Below are 11563 nucleotides of genomic sequence, written 5' to 3' on the forward strand. Positions count from 1 at the left end.
GATCAAGCAGGAAAATACTAAGGGACCCTTTGCAATACAAACATGGGAAAAGTACAAACAACGCTCAAGCAAGGAGTGGAAGGGCAGAGACCTTTTTATAATCCAGGGTGCACTGGGGTAGGATAGGAAACTTTTAGGAAGTGCGCACGCTGGCCCTTTAAGGCACTCCTCGCACACTCCAGGAAGGGAAGGCCGCGCCAGCCGTGGTCTCTGGGGAGGTGGCCAGGAAGTTGTGGTCGCGGCCGTTCATCACAGGGTGAGCGACAGAGGTCCGCAGTCATAACACTGAGATTTTTTTTGGTGTTGTATATATGTACTGAGCAGTGGCGTACCTACCGCTGTAGCAGCCGTAGAGGCTGCTACGGGGCCCGCGGCATGAGGGGGCCCGTGTCGCCCGCCGGCACGGGCCCCCACCATGGCCGGAGGCTCCGCTGTGCAGCCGCTATGGCTGCTACAGCGGGACACCACTGAACACTACGGCAGAGCAGGGAGGTATCTCCCCGCTCTGCCATTAACTGGTTCCCGACCGCTGGCTGCATTTTTACGGCCAGCGGTCAGGGTCCTTAAAACCCGAGCCATAGACTTTTTACGACTCTGGTTTTAACTTACTGCCCGTGCGATCTGGCTGCTGAATGTCGGGTCTCCGGCTGTCAGTGACTGCCGGGGACCCTGAGGAGAGGATAGAAGCAGCTTTCGCTGCCAGCGATCACACATGTATCCCCTATCCTGTGGATAGGGGATACATGTATTTTGTAGGACACACTGTAGGTCGCATTTTTTTGGGAGGGGGGACGCTGTATGGCGTTCCCTACAGGGGGGGGAACGCTGTATGGCATTCCCTACAGGGGGGGCTATATGGCGTTCCCTACAGGGGGGGCTGTATGGCGTTCCCTACAGGGGGGGCTCTATGGCGTTCTCTACAGGGGGGGATGTATGGCGTTCCCTACAGGGGGGGCTGTATGGCGTTCTCTACAGGGGGCTGTATGGCGTTCTCTACAGGGGGGGCTGTATGGCATTCTCTGCAGGGGGACTGTATGGCGTTCTCTACAGGAGGGCTGTATGGCTTTCTCTACAGGGAGGGCTGTATGGCGTTAGCACTGTCCAATAAATATACAGTAAACAGAAGAAAATACGGTCCAGCAATCCTCATGACAATGTGATGACTTTATTAGAAAAACATTTTATAAACCACACGGCATGTTGAAGTGATGATACAAGACTGCTTACGCGCTTCGAAAGCCAACTACATTCTTCTCAAATGTACGCCATTTCCTCCAAACAGTCAATTACATCAGAAGTCCAGTTCCTTGTGCTGCATGACTCGTGGACGCCCTATCCGTGGCGATATCCGTGTCCTTTCCACTGCTTCTCACTTGAGTCCTGTAGGCACAAAAAACATTCTGCAAGTATCCATTGTCATCCGTGCCTGCAGATTCTGCTTTAATGATGCAACTCACTCAACTCCTTGTCTATTTCATCGTTTACTGATGCCTCTTTTAGATGCGACAGATGTATTTTTTTTATACTTACCAGCCTGCTTCACAGGCACCATCCCTTTTTATTGGCACCTGATCAATAAGGGGGTCCTTGCTCCACCACCATAACACTGCAATACTAAACAAAATCTTCCATAGACATCATAAAAACTAGACAAGCCTTTCCTCCCTTATGTTTCCCAACATTTCCTGGGACAAGTGTGTGTAGGTAGAAATCAACAAACATGTTTCCTTGCCCCAAACTTTACCCCCTCTTTCCAGTAAAGGATTGGCTTTCGGTATCACGCCTCCTCGCTTTTACCTTTTTACTTAATCCTGCGTAAACATTTTTTTCAGCATCTTAAACGTCTTGCCCATTAGCCCATCTATCCCCAACATCAGACCACTTATTATCATCTGACAGATCAGAATCAGACTCAACCAGCTACTGTTGCCTTCTTCTGCTTCTCTTTACATCCAGATGCGCTGCTCCTGTAATTCCAAACATTGTGCCAGTACCCTGTGTTCTAAACATTTTGGCAACCCCAAGGTGTCCCTCTACCATGTTGAGATTATGAGGCCCTACTGGGATATTGCTGCCTTCATCGACCCTGGATCCCTGCGCAAGGATCCTGGCACTTGGCCCATCATCGTGCCATGTTCCCTCAAATTTTTGCTAGAATGATACCATTGAGGATACCTGCCTTGCTTCCTTGATGCCATTTGCTCCAAACAATCCAGTACACCCCAAGTCCAGGTCCTTGTGCTGCATGACTTGTGGGGGCTCTATACGTGGCAATATCCTGGCACCTTCCATTGCTTTCCGCTTGAGTGCTGTAAATATAAAAACATTCTGCCAGTGTCCATTATCACCTATGCCTGCAGATTATGACTGTGTAATGAAACTCACTTAAGTCCTTGTCTATTGCATCCAGGCCTTGGCACATCGCAAATGTTCTTGGCAGACCAAAGCTGTCTAAAATCCCCCTACACTCCCTCACCCAATTACCTTACACCTACGTTCAGTCCCAAACCGAGCCATGTGGCCAGCATTTTGGACAAAGATACCCCTAACTTACATTATGCCTATTCCTACCAACTATCCAAGGTTCCCCACTGCTACGCCTTTCTTGGCATTTTGCCCGCTCATGACTTTTTCAATGTACAGAGCTACTGGTGGATACTGTATATAGTAACTAATGATGGACATACCGCATATAGATGAAATATTACTTCAGAGAGTCCCCCTGGCAGCAGGCAGCCGATCTCAAGAAATTCTGGAACAAAAAGTATAAACTGTGAAGATATTATGACGTGCGCTTAGTATGGTTCATCATATCAACAAATATATGTTCAGCCTATTGAAAACATCAGGGAGATTGTTCCCACAGTCTTGTCATGTGTCTCTATAGGAACATTCTGGATGACATCACATTATAGAATTTCTATAGGTTGTTATTTGCTATAATACTTACATATATACAGTGGATCTCCTAGCATGTCGGCTGTCACTGGTGCCACATATTCAGATGTTATAAATGTCTGTAAAATACATAATGGGTTTAATGCACATACATAAAATAACCCCATATCTATAATGAATAATAATATATTTACTTTCACACATTTCATTTTCTATCCCAGGGCGAGTCCAATGCCCCTCTGCCACACAAATAACACCAGCAGTATAATGGCACATAATAGTTGGAGGACCCTGGTATAGATTTTGTATCAGGGACCAGGAGCTTATTGTTATTGTTCTATATAATATAATCCTTAATGGAAAACTTCTAATTTGTCTTTTGTGGAGTCTTTTGGACTGGAGTAGAGAGAGTAGAAAATGGTAAATTGGATTTCTGGATTCAACAGACAAAATAATTATTAAAGGGGTTTTCTGACAGTTTCATAAACCTTAGTCTAAGCCGCATATGGCTAAAAATAACAAATTGTCCCTACTCATTTTTTAAATTCCCTGTGGCTCCTGCGCTGGTGGTTCTGTTGTCTTTAGTTGCTAGGCCACAGCGGTCATGTCCGTGTGGATGGCATGTCACGTGGCAGCTATTGTGTCACATCCAGGGCCGGCCTTAGGTTTATTGGTGACATGTGCAGTATCTGTGACGTCCTCCCCCTTATGATGCACCATGTAGTGTCCAAATAATTTAATCATACAGTGCCCAAATAACATCACCCAGTCAATAAACTAGGGATTGTATCTTTCTGTTTTTTTATATTATAGGTTTGGGCCCTAAATGCCGGATCGGCAGTGTAAGTTGAGGGTGCCCAGGCCATCTATGGTGGTAGTGCCCTCTTCAGTATTGACCAGTAATACACACTATGTGATCATTTAGAGATGCAGTTAATAAAATACACTGACCTTGGACTCTCCTACTGAATACATCCGACTGAATGTAGAACGTTATGTGATGTGAGGTGGAGGGCTCTGCTTAATCTTTGATCTGCCCTCCTGGGACGTGTGGTTATCATTAACTCTTATGAGGAATTAATTCTAGGAGAAAGAAAGACAATGTATTAGGACAAATCTCAATCAATGGCAACATTTCTATCTAGAACAGAGTCCAGTCCCCAACCAGTGTAAAATTACCAAAGGGGTAAATAGGATGACCGGCTGGGGTCCAGGGATTTGGGGTGGCCCACAGCTCTATGGCTCCATACGCCCCTGAAATTGGACAAACAATAACGGCGCAGGGAGGAAGCGAAATGTCTGACCCGGTTGGTCGTCTATTAGGTGAGTATAATTTTTTATTTTATAGGAGCAAAGGGGGCACTATTAATATGGGGGATAAAAGGACTGAGTCGGGGCTTAGAAAAGGGGGCTTCATTACTGTGGGGCCATACAAAAGGGGCATTCTGAGCCAGGACATACAAAAAGTGTCATTCTAACTGTGGAGGGTATTGGTGGATACTGCATATAGTAACTAATAAGAGACGCACCTTGCATAGATGAAATATTGCTTCAGAGAGTCCCCCTGGCAGCAGGCAGCCGATCTTAAGGTGTTCTGGAAAAAACAATAATTGTGTCGTTTTATTTCTCCAGACAGACGTGTGCTCAGTATAGACCACCCAACAATGAAGGAAATGTACATTAGGGCTCATGTACACAGCAACTTCATGTGGACGGACCTGTATGGTGGCGCACAGACTGCAGTACTGGTAATGTAGACACTCTGTGTGCGCTGTGTGCTCCCCCATAAGCCAAATGTGTATTAGGAAATGACATAAATAACAAGTCCCTTATATATTACTAATACCATAATATATTCTTTATGGAGCATTTCTATAATAATAATAATATAAAGCTGCAGCAAAATTCCCAGCGTTTACTTTTGCTACATGTGGATGAGTTTTTGAGACTGTAACTATTCACCTGTAACACTTGTGAATTTTGCCGCGCAGCAAATCTGCAGCGTCTGAATTCAGCTTTATGGCGTAGAATATAGTACTCAAATACTGCAATCATACAGTGCCCAAATAACACTGCCAGACAAGTATTGTCTGCCACACTGTAATGTAATCCATTATCAAGGAATTGTATCTGCATCCTGAGCAGTGCCCTTTACTTTTTTTACATGAAGAGTGGGATTGAGTGTTCAAGCAATGGGTGCCCCAGACATCAAGACCAGTGGCGCCCCATTCATTAGTGACAGGTGATGCACCCAGTGTAACCGCACAGGTCGCACACCCCTAAGACAGGCCCTGGATGAACAACATTGGGGAATTTGTTCCCACAGTCTTGTCATGTGTCTCTATAGGAACATTCTGGATGACATCAGATTATAGAATTTCTATAGGTTGTCATTTGCTATAATACTTACATATATACAGTGTATGTCCTAGCATGTCGGCTGTCACTGGTGCCACATATTCAGATGTCATAAATGTCTGTAAAATACATAATGGAATAAACATAAAATAACCCCATATCTAGAATGAATAATAATATATTTACTTTCACACCTTTCATTTTCTATCACAGGACGAGTCAGACATTGAAAACATTTTGTAATGTTAGTGTAAACCCAGGGAACATAACTATAGGGGTGAAGAGGTTGCAGTCACACCCAGGCCCAGGTGTCCATGACTGACATTAGGGGGGGGTCACAATGTGGGCAATTTACAAATGCCAATCCCCAATGCCCCCATCTCCTAGAGGAATCCCGATTTTCGCTGCTAGAAACGCGATGTCAGTGAGAGAAGCACCCAGGCGGAAAGGCAGCTGCTGAGTTGCCTGGCCGCTTCTAAAACACAAGCAGTGGAAGGGAGCCAGCGCAGCGCCCCGTTCCACCTGCTGGAGGGATGCGCCCTATGTAATGGCACAGGTCGCACACCCCTAAGGCCGGCCCTGGCTACTGCTGAGCCTTATTAGGATAATATACGGTAGCTTTTTAAGACTATTTAATTTAATTTAATTAGACATCATATTGAAAACGACTGAGAAGTCACATTCCACATTACTGACAGCTGCAATTCTCAGACAATGGTAAGGGTATGTTCACACACTTAACTAAAAAACGTCTCTAAAATACAGGGAAATTTCAAGGGAAAACAGCCTCTGATTTTCAGCCATTTTTTTAAACCACAAACATTTTTTGAGGCGATTTTACCAACGTTCTTGGAGCTGTTTTTCTATTGAGACAATGAAAAACGGCTCCAAAAACGGCCGAAGGAGTGAAATGCACTTCTTTTTACAGGGTGTTTTTTATGCGCCGCTTTATCAAACGCCCATGTCAAATGCACCATCGGAAAAAAAAAAACGTTTTTCCCATTGAAATCAATGGGCAGATGTTTGGAGGCGTCCAGCCTCCGTATTTTCGGCTGTTTTTCGGGGTGTTTACGGCCAGGAAAACGGCTGAAAATAGGCTGTGTGAACATACTCTGTTGTACTGAGTTGTAACTTTAATGAGAAAATATGAAACATTGAAATCTGAATGTAAAATGTTCAGTTGTTACTTGCATTAATAGAAACATTTTACTGGAACTTGAACTGTTTGTCTAAAAAAAAAAAACAACCCCCGACAATCACCAGAAAAAAATCCTTCTACAATCATATAGTTGTGGTGAGGTGTTGGTGTGGTTAGAAATTGCTGCAGTAATGTCCAGTGTGAATCTGGCCTTATATGAGAATTCTAGAGCGTATATATTTCATGTGTCCAGTAACTGTAGAATTAATGATAAAATGCTGCATCTTACCTGTCAATCACACAGTCAAACACAGTCCCGGTCCAGACGTCATTGGCAGAAATTGTAAAAAATATGTAATCCAGCTGCACATAGAACCTAACGGCTAGTACTGTCTATGACATCATCAGTGACATCATAAGCGGCTGCAGTATCTGTTACATCATCTAATTATCTCCTACTGCCTGGATAGACTGTCTGTGCATACACTGGATATAGGCGTTACATGGGACTGCTGTTTATAAACATGGAAGAAAGATACATGTGTGGTTATAGGGGCTATGACTAAGAACATGTAATGTATGAAACGTGTAATCTGTTACTAGATGGATTTTATACTGTAATACAGATATAGCCATCTTTAACTTGACTCTGATAACTTGTTGCAGCGTGATACTTTCTTGATCCCGCAGCACTCCGTGTTTCAAGTGTGCGTGAGTAGGCTTCCACGCCAATGTGTAAAAAATGGGAACTCAGCACTCCAAGGTATTATGCAATAATTGATATTTGATTTCACATATAGCGAAAAGTAGTAATCCAAAAATAATGGCGCCATTACCCAACAGCGACCGAGGTCACAAGCGCCGCATATCCGTGTCTAAAGAAGGTTGAATGTATAGACCGAAACGTTAAAAACCTATTTTTGGATTACTACTTTTCGCTATATGTGAAATAAAATATCATTTGTTGCAGCGTGATATCACACAACAAAAGCCATTGAAAAAGTCAAGATAAGGGATTGTTTATTTAATGCGTTAAAAGTCAAGGTAAAGACGGCAACATCTGAACTAATAAAGGATACATTTTATTGAAATTCGTTTTAGGCTACATTCACACAACAGTAAAAAACGTCCGCTTTCAGAACAATGATGTTCTATGGGTATATTCACACGGCCTTTTTTTAACCACCCGTGAATATTGGCCGTCAAAAAATAGAACATGTCCTATTTTTGGCCGCTTTCACGGCCAGACGGCCCCCATAGAAGTCAATGGATGAATTTTTAACGGCCGTCAATACATGTAACAGACGTTAAAAACGGTTCTGTGATTTGGGGATTCAAGAGCCAAGGGAACTATTGGCTCCCTTGCTGGTAATCGGCGGCGCAATGACACATACTCACCGATGCAGCGCCGCCCTCTACAGGTGTGGTCTCTAGTCTCATGGGTTCTGCGAAGGTGACGAGATGACGTCCTCGCGTCGCCTTCGCAGAACCAGTGAGACTAGAGATCACTCGTGACGTAGACGGTCATGCATCGGTGAGTATGTAGGGCATTCAGGCGGACAAAAATTACGGATATTGTTGCGCTCACTACTATGGTAGCATGGCGCTAGTACAGGGGACATTGTTGTCTACTGTAGCAAATTTTTCGGCACGGTCCTGAATTTACAGAGAGAGTCCCGGGTAATTACCACAGGGAGGGGGGGTGTGGTGCTTTCTCTGGAGAGGTGTCTGTGTCATCATCTACAGGGGGGCTGTGTGCCATCGTCTACAAGGGGGCTGTGTGCCATCATCTACATGGGGTGGTGTGCCATCATCTACAGGGGGGCTATGTGCCATCATCTACAGGGGGGCTGTGTGCCATCATCTAAAGGGGGTCTGTGTGACATCATCTTCAGGGGTTCTGTGTGCCATCATCTACAGGGGGTCTGTGTTTCATCATCTACAGGGGGTCTGTGTTTCATCATCTACAGGGGGTCTGTGTGGCATCATATGCAGGGGGTCCGTGTGCCATCATCTACAGGGGGGCTGTGTGGCATCATCTACAGGGGGGCTGTGTGCCATCATATACAGGGGGTCCGTGTGCCATCATCTACAGGGGGGCTGTGTGGCATCATCTACAGGGGGGCTGTGAAACAATCTTGACAATGACCTTTGTTTGGGTGTTTTCAGGGGGTTGGGACAAAAGAAGCCAGACAAATGAAATTCATCAGTTTTTTTAACGGCCATGAAAAACGGATGCAAAATAGATGTCAAACGGCCATTAAAAACGGACAGACGGACTGGAAGTGTATAAAAATTTGCAGACACAATGATGCAAAACGGCCATGAAAAACTGACAGTTGATCAGTTTTTAATGGCCATTTTTTTTCACTGTCGTGTGAATGTAGCCTAAGTTCTGGATCGTCTCCATTTTAATGGATAAAGTTACCGGACAATTATCCGCCCACCGAGAGTTTATTGGACACATGGACGGCCTGGTGAGCAGATGAACTTCTTGTTTCTTTGTTTGGAGTCATGTACAGATATAGCAATCCTTATCCTGACTCTGATAACTTGCTGCAGCGTGATAATTTATCACTTAAAGGCATGGTGTTGCCAGAAAAACATGTTTGTTTTTTTTAATTAAACATTTAGTGTGTGGGTGATTAAACATTGTTCAAATTTTTTTTATTTTTTTCACGAGTCAGGAAATATTATAAATTATTTCTAATTTATAATACTACCCATTTTTGGTCACTAGATGGAGCTATTTCCCAAAATTGCAGCATTGCAAAATTGGGTTAAAAGCCCTCGCTCTAGTGAGCTCTCAGCATCCCCCCCCCTCCTTTATCCTGGCTAGTGCCGGGATAAACGAGGGGTTTGAACGGTGTAACCTCCTACACTGTGTGTCGCCATTTTTTGAGCTAACACACAGCGTAGTAGGTTTACATACAGTAGTAAACACACACAAACACGAACATACATTGAAATCTCTTACCTGCTCCTGCCGCCGCGGCTCCCTCCGGCCCGTCCGCTCCGTTTGCTGCCGCTGGTCCAAGTGCACAAATCCGGAAGCCGCGACCGGAAGTAGTAATATTACTGTCCGGCCGCGACTTCCGGTCCACAGGAAAATGGCGCCGGACGGCGCCAATTTCGAATTGGACTGTGTGGAAGCGGCGCATGCGCAGTTCCCACACAGACGCCGTACACTGAAGTCAATGGGACGGGAGCCGTTCGCAGTCCCTATGGGACTGTGGCTGCCGTATTCCATGTCTGTATGTGTCGTTAATCGACACACACAGAAATTGAACAGAAAATGGCAGCCCCCATAGGGAAGAAAAAGTGTAAAAATAAGAAAAAGTAAAACACAAACACACAAATGAATATAAACGTTTTTAATAAAGCACTAACATCTTTAACATATAAAAAAATAATTTGTGATGACACTGTTCCTTTAAGTCACTGAAAACCATTGAAAAAGTGAAATTAAAGTTTCTTGGCACTGTGTATTCAATGTATTTAACCCCTTCGAGCTCAGCATCGTAATATTCCATCGCGCTGACCGCCCCGTTCGCGCTCAGCGACGGAATATTATGTTGCAGGGAAAATGCATCACCATTTTCCACCGGCGCGTGCACGAGCTGTGACAGCTGCTGTTTCCGACAGCAGGCTATCACAGCTCAATACGCCGGGACCTATTGCGATGGTCCCGCCTCCACAATCGCCACTATTGGTCAGTCAGTGAGTAACTGTCCAATAGTGGCAATCGGTCTCTTCACTTCCTCTCCCTGACATCACATCCTGCCGCACCCGCCCTGAGATGGAGATAGCGAGGCGTTCAGAGCGGTTGTGAGTAGAGGGAGAGAAGAAAAAGAGTGAAAAAAAGTGAAAAAAAGACAACTTTTTTCTGCTTCCCACCTCCCCAATCCACTACCCAGTCCTTTACCCTTCCTCCTTGTGTTCGCCCCACATTTTTGGTCAGTGATCTCCTATCACTGACCACTTCTTAGTCTTCAGGACCATTTTCTTGGTCCCTGGGGATTATTTTTTTCTTTATAAAACAAATAAAATAAAAATATATATATAAAAAAAAAAAAACGAAAAAAAAACCTGTTAATTTAGACAATTTATCTAGTTAGTTTAGTATTAGTGTTAGTTAGTGTCAGGGAACTGTCAAAAAGCATAGTTAGGTATAGCGTCAGGAATCCATCACCATAGTTAGATCTAGCGTTAGTGGCCATCACAGTAGTTAGGTTTAGCGTCCGGGAAGCTCAGAATAATCTAGATAGGTTTAGTGTCAGGCACCCGTCACCGTAGTTAGGTTTAGTGTTAGGGAAGCTCAGAATAATCTAGTTAGGTTTAGTGTCAGAGAATAGTCGCCGTAGTTAGATTTAGTCTCAGGGAAGTTCAAATAAAATCTAGTTAGGTTTAGTGTTAGGAACCCTCGCCCTTGTTAGGTTTAGTCTCAGGGAAGCCCACTCGTTCTATAAAAACACCAATTTTTTGAGCTGGTTTAGGTAGCAGCCTATTGCTCCTAGTTAGGAAAGCAATCAAACATGTCCCAACGGACATTTAGTGCCGAAGAGGCATATTCATTTCTTGCCTCCGACACAGAGTCGTCGGATCGTGAGACTCTGTTTTATTTATCCACCTCCTCATCCAGTGATGAAGAAGAGGAACCTCCTAGGAGATGCCCCTTGACCACCAGTGCAGTTGAAACCCCCGAGCGAAATAACCCCGCCGCAGTTCAAGCCCCCATTTGGACCCCCACACCAGACATTTATGAGCCCAAAATCCCAGAGTTAAAATTTAATACGGCAGGGCTCAGTGAAATGGGCTTTTTCAAGTTCTTCTTCACTGATGACTTTATAGATCTTATGGTCTCCCAGACAAATTTATATGTCCAACAGTATATTACTAAGAACCCTACATCATTTTATGCCCAATCCTACAGGTGTACCCCTGTAGATGTAGCAGAGTTGGGCAAGTTCTGGGGACTTCACTTGAACATGGGGCTTCTGAAAAAGCCATCCATTAGGACCTACTGGAGCATGGACATCTTATACCATACCCCCAATGTACCATATGGCCATGTCCAGGATGCATTATGAGGCAATATTTCGCTTCTTAAATTATAAGGATAATGAGCAGTGCCCACCCCGAGATGACCCCAGTTTTGACCGTTTGTAC

The 11563-nt window shown here is 44.4% G+C and overlaps 1 long non-coding RNA gene across 1 annotated transcript; it reads right to left on the reverse strand.

The window, feature by feature from the left end:
* Window positions 1-1149: 1149 nt before the first annotated feature.
* Window positions 1150-6719, reverse strand: LOC142740418 (uncharacterized). The gene is made up of 7 exons (XR_012880652.1): window positions 6684-6719; window positions 5309-5375; window positions 4428-4492; window positions 3850-3981; window positions 2951-3017; window positions 2688-2752; window positions 1150-2309 (listed from the first exon to the last, which is right to left on the reverse strand). It is a non-coding gene; the product is annotated as an uncharacterized LOC142740418 (long non-coding RNA).
* Window positions 6720-11563: the final 4844 nt, after the last annotated feature.

Source organism: Rhinoderma darwinii, chromosome 2, assembly GCF_050947455.1.
Source record: "Rhinoderma darwinii isolate aRhiDar2 chromosome 2, aRhiDar2.hap1, whole genome shotgun sequence".
In the NCBI taxonomy this organism is placed as follows: Eukaryota; Metazoa; Chordata; class Amphibia; order Anura; family Rhinodermatidae; genus Rhinoderma; species Rhinoderma darwinii.